The sequence below is a fragment of the Mesoplodon bidens genome (assembly GCF_964165515.1).
Source record: "Mesoplodon bidens genome assembly, chromosome: 11".
In the NCBI taxonomy this organism is placed as follows: Eukaryota; Metazoa; Chordata; class Mammalia; order Artiodactyla; family Ziphiidae; genus Mesoplodon; species Mesoplodon bidens.
Genome location: NC_138167.1, coordinates 83675874 through 83688430, shown reverse-complemented (window position 1 = coordinate 83688430; position 12557 = coordinate 83675874).

Genomic DNA, 12557 nt, shown 5'->3' with positions numbered 1-12557 from the left:
GAAGCACCTCAATACACAAGGCAAATGCTAACAACCATAAAAGGGGAAATCGACAGTAACACAATCATAGTAGGAGACTTTAACACCCCACTTTCACCAATGGACAGATCATCCAAAATGAAAATAAATACAGAAACACAAGCTTTAAATGACACATTGAACAAGATGGACTTAACTGATATTTATAGAACATTCCATCCAAAAACAACAGAATACACTTTCTTCTCAACTGCTCACAGAACATTCTCCAGGACAGATCATATCTTGGGTCACAAATCAAGCCTTGGTAAATTTAAGAAAATTGAAATCGTATCAAGTATCTTTTCCGACCAAAACACTATGAGACTAGACATCAATTACAGGAAAAAAAACCGTAAAAATTACAAACACATGGAGGCTAAATAATACACTACTAAATAACGAAGAGATCACTGAATAAATCAAAGAGGAAATAAAAGAATACCTAGAAACAAATGACAATGAAAACACGACAACACAAAACCTATGGGAGGCAGCAAAAGCAGTTCTAAGAGGGAAGTTTAGAGCAATACAATCCTACCTCAAGAAACAAGAAATATCTCAAATAAACAACCTAACCTTACACATAAAGCAATTAGGAAAGAAGAACCAAAAAAAACCCAAAGTTAGCAGAAGGAAAGAAATCATCATAAAGATCAGAAATGAAAATGAAGGAAACAATAGCAAAGATCAATAAAACTAAAAGCTGGTTCTTTGAGAAGATAAACAAAGTCAATAAACCATTCGCCAGACTCATCAAGAAAAAAAGGGAGAAGACTCAAATCAATAGAATTAGAAATGAAAAAGGAGAAGTAACAACTGACACTGCAGAAATACAAAAGATCATGAGAGATTACTACAAGCAACCATATACCAATAAAATGGAAAACCTGGAAGAAATGGACAAATTCTTAGAAAAGCACAACCTTCTGAGACTGAACAAGGAAGAAATAGAAAATATAAACATAACAATCACAAGCAATGAAATTGAAACTGTGATTTAAAATCTTCTAACAAACAAAAGGCCAGGACCAGATGGCTTCACAGGCGAATTCTATCAAACATTTAGAGAAGAGCTAACACCTATCCTTCTCAAACTCTTCCAAAATGTAGCACAGGGGGGAACACTCCCAAACTCATTCTACGAGGCCACCATCACCCTGATACCAAAACCAGAGAAAGATGTCACAAAAAAAGAAAACTACAGGCTAATATCACTGATGAACATAGATGCAAAAATCCTCAACAAAATACTGGCAAACAGAATCCAACAGCACATTAAAAGGATCATACAGGGGGCTTCCCTGGTGGTGCAGTGGTTGAGAGTCCGCCTGCCGATGCAGGGGACACGGGTACGTGCCCCGGTCCGGGAAGATCCCACATGTCGCAGAGCGGCTGGGCTCGTGAGCCATGGCCGCTGAGCCTGCGCGTCCAGAGCCTGTGCTCCACAACGGGAGAGGCCACAACAGTGAGAGGCCTGCATACCGCAAAAAAAAAAAAAAAAAGGATCATACACCATGATCAAGCGGGATTTATCCCAGTAATGCAAGGATTCTTCAATATACATAAATCAATCAATGTGATGCACCATATTCACAAATTGAAGGATAAAAACCATATGATAATCTCAATAGATGCAGAAAAAGCTTTTGACAAAATTCAACACCCATTTATAAAAACCCTCCAGAAAGTAGGCACAGAGGGAAACTCCCTCAACATAATAAAGGCCATATATGACAAACCCACAGCCAACATTGTTCTCAATGGTGAAAAACTGAAAGCATTTCCTCTAAGATCAGGAACAAGACAAGGGTGCCCACTCTCACCACTATTCTTCAAAATAGTTTTGGAAGTTTTAGCCACAGCAATCAGAGAAGAAAAAGAAATAAAAGGAATCCAAACTGGAAAAGAAGAAGTAAAACTGTCACTGTTTGCAGATGACATGATTCTATACATATAGAATCCTAAAGATGCCACCAGAAAACTACTAGAACTAATCAATGAATTTGGTAAAGTTGCAGGATACAAAATTAATGCACAGAAATATCTTTCATTCTGAAAGAGGAATGAAGGAAACACTCCCATTTACCATTGCAACAAAAAGATTAAATACCTAGGAATAAACCTACCTAAGGAGACAAAAGACCTGTATGCAGAAAACTATAAGACACTGATGAAAGAAATTAAAGATGATACAAACAGGTGGAGAGATACACCATGTTCTTGGATTGGAAGAAGCAATACTGTGAAAATGACTATACTACCCCAAGCAATCTTCAGATTCACTGAAATCCCTATCAAACTACCAATGGCATTTTTCAGAGAACTAGAACAAAAAGGTTCACACTTTGTATGGAAACACAAAGACCTGGAATAGCCAAAGCAATCTTGAGAAAGAAAAACGGAGCTGGAGGAATCAGGCTCCCAGACTTCAGACTATACTACAAAGCTACAGTAATCAAGACAGTATGGTACTGGCAAAGAAACAGAAATATACATCAATGGGATAGAAAGCCCAGAGATAAACCCATGCACATATGGTCACATTATCTTTGATAAAGGAGGCAAGAATATACAATGGAGAAAAGGCAGCCTCTCCAATAAGTGGTGCTGGGAAAACTGAACAGCTACATGTAAAAGAATGAAATTAGAACACTCCCTGACACCATACACAAAAATAAACTCACAGTGGATTAAAGACCTAAATGTAAGACCAGACACTATAAAACTCTTAGAGGAAAACACTTTGTCAGAACACTCTATGATATAAATCACAGCAAGATCCTTTCTGACCCACCTCCTAGAGAAATGGAAATAAAAATAAACAAATGGGACCTAGTGAAACTTAAAAGCTTTTGCACAGCAAAGGACACCATAAGCAAGACGAAAAGACGACCCTCAGAATGGGAGAAAATATTTGCAAATGAAGCAACTGACAAAGGATTAATCTCCAAAATATACAAGCAGCTCATGCAGCTCAATATCAAAAAAACAAACAAGCCAATCCAAAAATGGGCAGAAGACCTAAATAGACATTTCTCCAAAGAAGATATACAGATTGCCAACAAACACATGAAAGGATGCTCAACATCACTAATCATTAGAGAAATGCAAATCAAAACTACAATGAGATATCACCTCACACCAGTCAGAATGGCCATCATCAAAAAATCTACAAACAATAAATGCTGGAGAGGGTGTGGAGAAAAGGGAACCCTCCTGCACTGTTGGTGGGAATGTAAATTGATACAGCCACTATGGAAAACAGTATGGAGATTCCTTAAAAAACTAAAAGTAGAACTACCATATGACCCAGCAATCCCACTACTGGGCATATACCCTGAGAAAACCATAATTCAAAAAGAGTCATGTACCACAATGCCCATTGCAGCACTATTTACAATAGCCTGGACATGGAAGCAACCTAAGTGTCCATGAACAGATGAATGGATAAAGGAGATGTGGCACATATATACAATGGAATATTACTCAGCCATAGAAAGAAACGAAATTGAGTTATTTGTAGTGAGGTGGATGGACCTAGAGCCTGTCATACAGAGTGAAGTAAGTCAGAAAGAGAAAAACAAATACCGTATGCTAACACATATATATGGAATCTAAAAAAAGAAAATGGTTCTGAAGAACCTACGGGCAGGACAGGAATAAAGACACAGATGTAGAGAATGGACTTGAGGACGTGGGGAGGGGGAAGGGTAAGCTGGGACAAAGTGAGAGAGTGGCATGGACATATATACACTACCAAATGTAAAATAGATAGCTAGTGCGAAGCAGCCACATAGCACAGGGAGATCAGCTCAGTGCTTTGTGACCACCTAGAGGGGTGAGATAGGGAGGATGGGAGGGAGACGCAAGAGGGAGTGGATATGGGGATATATGTAAACGTATAGCTGATTCACTTTGCTATACAGCAGAAGCTAACACAACATTGTAAAGCAATTATATTCCCGTAAAGATGTTAAAAAAAAAAAAGAGGTAGGATTATACTTGACTCTTATAGTACATATTTGTTGTTTTTGTCTGCCTAGCATCTAGCCCATTATTCTCAAAATACTGCCCGGATTTTTCTTTTGGGACCCATCCCACCCCCACCCTCAGTCCAAGCGGTTTAGGTGAGGCTGACCATGCACCACCCCTGGCTCCAAGAAGAGGCATGTGATTCAGCCTTGGCCAATCAGAGTCACTGTAAGTTGTGCAGAAATAGACATGTGACCCAGTCAGAGCCAATCAGAGTTTCCCCTGAGACTTTTTGCTGTAACTACTGGGAAAGAACTGTGCCCTTCCAGTAGGCATGGTTAAGCTGGTAGACTACAAGCCTGATGCTATGGTGGGCGTCCCTGCTGTATGTTGTAGACATACAAAGACAGCCTCCTCCAAGAGAAAAACAGAGCCATGGAAGGAGAAAGACTTATTACTGAATTGTGAGAGCACTAGATCCAGCTTTTTCCACTATCTATTGCTGCATGACAAATCACCCTAAAACATATTGACTTACAAGAACTACCATTCATTTGCTCATGGTTCTGCATTTTGAGCAAGCCTCCAAGGGGGATGGCTTTTCTCTGCTCTTCTAACACTGTCTGGGGCTGGAGTATCCAAGATGGCTTCCCTCGTATGTCAGCACCTATAGGAATGGGGGTGGCTGGAATGCATGGGGCTGGCCAGGCCTCTGTCTCTATTTGTATATGTTTATACATTTAAACAAAGTATTTTATATTTTATAGTCTCTCTTCTTCCAGGGCTCCCCCCTCCCTACCAGGGTAGTTGGACTTCGTTGCATGGTGACTGGTTTCTGAGAGATTAAAAATAAAAGGTGCCAAACCTTTTTAAGGCCTAGCCTAGAGCTGCCAGAATACCACTTCTGTCACATGCTATTGGTCAAAATGAGTCAAAAGTCCAGCCCAGACTCAAGGGGAAGAGAAACAGTATCCACCTCTTGATGGAAGAAGTAGGGAGTAGTGTGCACATACAGGGATGGGAGAATTGTTGGCTGCCATCGTGGCAGACCATCCACCACATCAGATGTGGCTAGGTCCCCCTTTCTGGTTATATGAGGCAAGGCATTCCTCTTTTTACTTAAACCAGTTTTAAAATCCTAACACAACATTCAATGCTGGGTCTGGGTAGAAAGAAAACAATGAAAAGGGTGGCATTTCAAGAGAAAGCAGGAACCGTGGAAAGCATGAATGGAGGGAGAGTGAGCAGAAAATTCTAGTGGGGACAGAGGGTTTTCTCAGGCCACTAGGTAGAGAGCCTTCCTTGGCCAGTCCATGCCAGACGACCTCCTGCAGACTCTTTAGCTAATTATAGTCTGTACCTCTCTCCCTCCCGTTGCGGAGCACAGGCTCCGACGCGCAGGCTCAGCGGCCATGGCTCACGGGCCCAACCACTCCGCGGCATGTGGGATCTTCCCGGACTGGGGCACGAACCCGTGTCCCCTGCATCGGCAGACGGACTCTCAACCACTGCACCACCAGGAAGGCCCCTGTACCTCTCATTTTAACACAAAAGTTATAATATCTTATCATGCTGTTTAAATATTTTATGTGGTAATTTATATGTGCCCTCCCCCCAACTAGGCTGTAGGTTACCTGAAGGAAAAGACGATACGTTCTAGGTAAGTGTGTATATTCCTGGTTCCTAACATAGTATCATGTATTCAGTACATACTTGCTGAGTGAATGGATAGATACGACATTTACGAAATGCTGAGTTATTTTCCAAGCAATAGGGTTTTAAGAAACGAGTAAGATGTAAGCAAAAGATAGCTTTTGCCCTCAAGGGGTTGGAGCAAACAATATGTTAGGATGAAAATTTGCTGAACCATGAATGTTGCCATTTTTCAGATACTGACTGGTTACTGAAGTTTGTGAACTCTGAAATTACTTATTGAGCACCTTTGATGTGATGGGCTCTGTTCTTGGTGCTGGGGATATAAAAACAAATAAGACATGGTCCGACCCTGAAAGGCCATCCCATTTAGACAGGGAGACAGACTGCCAAAAGAAAGTTGCTAGAGATGCAAAGATGCAAAGATAGTTACATCCTTGGTACAGTGGTAGGGCAAAGGAAGAAAGTGGTCTCCTGGTGAAAGTCAGCTCCTTAGGTAGGTTAGGCTTCATATCATTATAGCAGGGAGAAGGAAATAAACATAAAGGAATGTCTGACTTTAAAGATGAAAATGTAAGCCTCTTATAAAGTAAAGGATAGTGTATTTCCTTTCATATTCCATTTTTATTTAATAATATAGGAAAAGTGTTCCTTCTGCAGGGAAAATTTATAGGACAAAAAATACAGCAAGCTTTTTTTTTTTTCCGAAGGATTTAAGGACAGAGCGTGGAAAGAGAAGAATAAATCAGATTTTAAACATTTATTCAGGGACTTCCCTGGTGGCGTAGTGGTTAAGAATCCGCCTGCCAACACAGAGGACACGGGTTCAAGCCCGGGTCTGGGAAGATCCCACATGCCGCGGAGCAACTAAGCCCGTGTGCAACAAGTGCTGAGCCTGCGTGCCACAACTACTGAAGCTCACACGCCTAGAGCCCACGCTCCTCAACAAGAAAAGCCACTGCAATGAGAAGGTCGGGCACCGTAACAAAGAGTAGCCCCTGCTCGCAGCAACTAGAGAAAGCCTGTGCACAGCAACAAAGACCCAACACAGCCAAAAGTTAATTAATTAATTAATTAAAAATTTATTCAGCTAGCTTAAGGTGAACGCATACTGATATATACATATATATAAATTATATATATATACATATATATATATAATTTGTTTATACTGCAGGTCAGAAGCTTCCAGGGCTGAGGTGAATATGAATTTCTAATTTTAACTGCCTGATTTACAGCCAACTGGAAATGAGCACTCCTGATGTTTATATTTAATTTTAAGATAACATGTTCTATATGACTGTAAGAAAACAATCACTGTTATTTATTTAGCATTAGCAATCATCTGGCACAGAAGCTCAAAACTTCCACTTGGCAAGATTTTGATGAAAACAGGAAAGCAGAAAGACTCAAACTCTGCAGGCTAGTGAACTTGCCTCCTAAAATTCCTCTTTTAGCAAATGCAACAATTCCATGCAATTGATTTCTCAAGAGCAATGAATCTTAAAGAGGATTCTACAGGGAGACTTCAAGTGTTCAGGAAACTGGTCTCTAACGTTTATCTTCCCTGTAGACATGAAACTACATTAAGAAGTACAAAAATGGGCTTCCCTGGTGGCGCAGTGGTTGAGAGTCCGCCTGCCAATGCAGGGGACACGGGTTCATGCCCTGGTCTGGGAAGATCCCACATGCCGTGGAGCGGCTGGGCCCACGAGCCATGGCCTCTGGACCTGCACGTCCGGAGTCTGGGCTCCGCAACGGGAGAGGCCACAACAGTGAGAGGCCCGCATACTGCAAAAAGAAAAAAACAAGAAGTACAAAAATGTATTTTATCTCATCAAAATGAAAAACTTTTACTTTGTGAAGACCTTGTTAAGAGGATGAAAAGACAAGATACAGATGGGGAGAAATATTTGCAAAACCACAATCCAACAAATTAGTTCAATTAGTATCCAGAATATATAAAGAACTCTCAAAACTCAGTAGTAAAAAAATAAACAATCCAACTGAAAAATGGGCAAAAGACATGAAGACACATTTCATCAAAGAAGATAACAGATGGCAAGTAACACATGAAAAGATGTTCAATGTCATTAACCATTACGGAAATGCAAATTAAAACCTCAATGAGACATCACTACATACTTGTCAGAACCTATCAGAATGGTTAAAATAAAAAATAGTGATAGCACTAAACGCTGGCAAGGATATGGAGAAACTAGATAATTCATACAGTTCTGGCAGCATTGCAAAATGGTACAGCCTCTTTGGAAAATACTTTGGCATTTTCTTATAAAACTAAACACGCAAATACCATTTGACTCAGCAATTGTACTCGTGGGCATTTGTCCCAGAGAAAAGGAAACTTATATTCACATAAAAACCTGCACAAAAATGTTCATAGTAGCTTTATTCATAAAAGCCAAAAACTAGAAATGGCCCAGATGGCCTTCAGCAGGTGAACAGTTCAACAAACTGTTGGACGTCCATGCTATGGAATACTACTCAGCCATAAAAAGGTACACACTACTGATATACAACAACTTGGGTGAGTGCTGAGGGAATTATGCTGTGTGAGAAAAGCTATGCTCCAAAGGTTATATACCATGTGATTTCATTCATGTAGCATTCTTGAAATGACAAAATGATAGAAATGGAGACGAGATTGGTGATTGCCAAGGATTAGGAACTGGGCCTGGAGGGAGGGGGTTGCAGGAGGAGGTGGATATGGTGGTAAAAGGGCAACGCCACCAGGGATCCTGTGGTGATGGAAGTCTTCTGTATCTTGAGTGCAGTGGTGGACAGTACTCACCCATATGATAAAACTGCAGGGAACTAAACACACACACACACACACACACACACACACACACACACACACACACACACACACACTCACTCACTCACTCACTCACTCACTCCTCCGTATCCACAGGGCATTGCTTCCAGGACCCGCTGCAGATACCAAAATCCAGAGATGCTCAAGTCCTATAGTCAGCCCCTAGTATCTGCAGTTCCACATCCTCGGATTCAACCAACTGCAGGTTGTGTAGTACTGAATGTGTTCATTGAAAAAAATCTGCATATAAGTGGACCCATGCAGTTCAAACCCGTGTTGTTCAATGATCAACTATACAAGCAACTCTGAAAAAATCTGAATAAGACTGTGAATTGTGTCAATGTTAACATGTTATCTGTACTACTAGTTTTGCAAGATGTTACCTTTGGGGAAACTAGGTAAAAGATACATGGGATCTCTCTGTATTATTCCCACAACTGCATGTGGCTGTACAATTAAAAATTAAAAAAAATTTTAAATTGAAATTAAAATTTAACTAAAAATTTAGTTTTAAATGTAGGTGCAATTGGGATAATTTTCACAGGAAAATCTTTGGGTTTGGGGAGGGGGGGAAAACACAGCAAGTCGGAGTGGGTGGTACAGGGAATTTTTTCTCTGGAGAAATGGTCCACAGAGCAGAGTTCTTTCAGGTTCTGACCCCTCGCTGCACCAGAAGAGGGGACCAGCTGTAGAAATCGAGGGGCAAGGGCAAGACTGTGGGTGGTGCTCATTATGCGACCACCAATATCAGCACCTGGCTGCAGCGATACTGTGTCTGAAAGCTCTAGTCAACCGTGAAGACTTTGAGGCCAAGGGCAGAGTCCTTTATCCTGGGCCGGCCAGTGCTGAGCATCACACCTGGCACAGAGCTGTCATTCTATAAGGTTTTTGTTGAATAAATGACTGACAAGTCCTGATTTGGTTGGAAGAGTATATCAAAGTTCATAGATTTGGTTCACGTTCAAAAAGACTCATTACATACTGAGTTGTTTAGTAAAAATGTACATTGTTAGTAAAATGCAAAAATTTGCATTCTCTACATTGAATAGAGAATTCCAGAAATTCCTTGTTCTGCAGTGGGGTTCCCATATTGGCTTGAGTCTTTGTATTACATCACGTAACACACAGATGATAACACGAGTGCTATGTTATTTCTAACCTCTTGACCCTACCATTTACTAGGAAAGGGTTGCACTGTGTGATCATTGTGTATGACTCTTGGCTGCCTACTCCTGCGTTTCCCAGAAGTCACAACAACGACAGAAAACAAACATAGAGGAAAATGCCTTACTTTGTACTCGGCACAGAGTGTCCCGTTCGGTTAAGTCTTTAACTGGAGTTGTGATGCTGAAGGTTCCTACTGTCCTCCACCACAGAGGAAGCAGTGTTCTGGAGACCTCTAGCTGATTCCACCCTATGCATGACCAGCCAAGGAGACTTCTTTCTCATCAGACACGTACCGAGCCTGAAGGATGAGCTATAGCTACACTTCAGAAGGAACACAGTGTCTGTGAATTCACTTTCATTTTATCAATTCACTTTGCAAGATAAGGATGCTGAGAGATGATACTGCCAGAGAAATCTGATGTGATGTCTAAAAAACACTCCAAGTCACACACAGTCCAACCAAAAGGGAAGATGCTGCTTGCTGAAGCCTTCCTCGTGCACTCCGGTCCACACTCATCCATCCCTTCTCTAAATTCTGACAGTATCTATTGCTTCTATTAGTCACATAAACATTAAGTAGAAATGCTCTTATACTGTTGCAGGGAGACACTACGGTACACTGGAGACACATTGCCTGGATTCAAATCTTGATGTTGCTACCTACTTAGCTATAAATCTTTGGTCCTCTCATTCGTAAGCTGAGAATAATAAGAAAATCCACCTCATCGTTGTTGAGGATTAACAGATAATATATGTAAAGCATTTCCAAATAACAGCTCAATACATGCCTACAGAAAACAAAATAAAACCTAAAATCTGTCTTCACGTGATATATTTTTCTCCTTATCAGTAAGACTTCAAAGATGGCTGTTTTCCTGGAAAGTGTCCTATTAAGGAAGAGGGTGCATTCCAATGTCACACCTCACCTTCACAAATTTCAGTAACAGAACTAAGAAGAAACTAGGAGCCTCTGGCTAAGCTCTGGACCAAGAAAGGCAAACTTCTTCCCTTTACACTAATCTTTGATTCCCTTTGTCCTCAAGGCACCTACGCCCACTTAAAACAGTTTCTTTTTGCTTGTACACTTTGACTAAATAATTCCACTTCTAGGACTCTATCCTAAAAAAATGATACAATACAGGAAATGTTTTACAGATGAAGATTGCCCATCACAGTGTTTTATCATTCTGAAAAGTTTGAAGCAATCTAAAGGATTGTTTATGAAACAGTTGTTTATTGTTTATAAAAAATAAAGGATTTGGGGCGTCCCTGGTGGCGCAGTGGTTGAGAGTCTGCCTGCCGATGCAGGGGACACGAGTTCGTGCCCCGGTACGGGAGGATCCCACGTGCCGCGGAGCGGCTGGGCCCGTGAGCCATGGCCTCTGGGCCTGCGTGTCCGGAGCCTGTGCTCCGCAACGGGAGAGGCCACAACAGTGAGAGGCCCGCGTACCGGAAAAATAAATAAATAAATAAATAAATAAATAAATAAAAATAAAGGATTAATTATGTAAATTATGATAGTCATACAAAAATACAGTATACCTATTGCAAATTATACTTAGGAAGAATGTGTAATCACATGGGGAAATGTTTACTTAATAATGCTATACCAAAAAAATCAGGATAACCCTACCAGAATGACAGAAATTATGAAGTATTATAGTATTTAGTGCTGGCAAAGATCTGAAGCAGCAGGAACTCTCACACACTGGAGGTGGGAACATAAACAGGTACAACCGCTCTGAAGCACGATCGGGCATCATCTCATAAAGCTGAAGCCATGCCTACCCTATCACCCAAACTCTCCACTCCTCGGTATATATCCTAGAGCAGAGGTCCCCAACCCCCGGTCCGAAGACCTGAACCGTCCCTCCCATCACTCGCATTGCGGCCTAAACCATCCCTGCTCACCCACCCCCACCCCCGTTTGGGGGAAAAATAGTCTTCCACAAAACCGGTCCCTGGTGCCCAAAAGGTAGGGGACCACTGTCCTAGAGGACACAAGTCAACCAGGACACACAAGACAAGGATGTTCATGGTGGTAAGAGTCCCCATGGGGAAACAACCCAGCTGTCATCAACAAATGGATAAATAAACTGTGGTACTTGTATTTGGAAATTGTATTTATTTTCCAGTTAATGTCAGTCATCTGTTTCTGAAAATCAAATGCATGAACATGCTAACTAGAGCCTATTTCCCATTGTCTTAACTCATTTTACAATGTTAGGTTTTTCTGTTATATGCAGCCGAACCTAATACTGACTGACCCAGAGCCTAACAAAATGCCTGGTATAAAGTATCACAAATGCTAACACTCCCTGACCCACTACCCGCACTCCACCCCTCAAATGTTCAGAGCAAAATGGTCAGCAGAAGCCCCCAAATATTTTGCTACTGAAGAGTAAGAAAAAAATCGTCCTCCATTTCTTTTGTGTCTTCCTGCAGCATCTCTCTCGTACTCTGTACCAAGTCAGCAAAAGACAACAGTTATTTATTTAGCCTACTCCATCTGCACCGGAACTTTAAGTACATCAACTCTGAGTTATGCCAAACCCCCACCTCTGTGATAGTAGGTGCTATTATTTTTTTCATTTTACTGAGTAGCAATAGGGTCTCTGAATACATTAAGTTATTTGACCAAGGGTACTCAGCTAGTAAATGGCAAAAGTGGAGTCCAAATTCCAGGCCCATTTGATGCCAAAGCTCACTTACTAGGTATATGTCCTTGAACAATTTAATCTTTATAGGCCTCAGTTTCCTCACCTGTAGAATGGGGATAATTGCACCCATTAAACAATAACTGTCTCTTAACCAAAGGCTTATGCTGGCATCACTGAGACTAGGAACAGGGAAGAACCTCAGAGCATCTGGAAACTCCACTGTTGCATGGCCCCTCACTTAACAC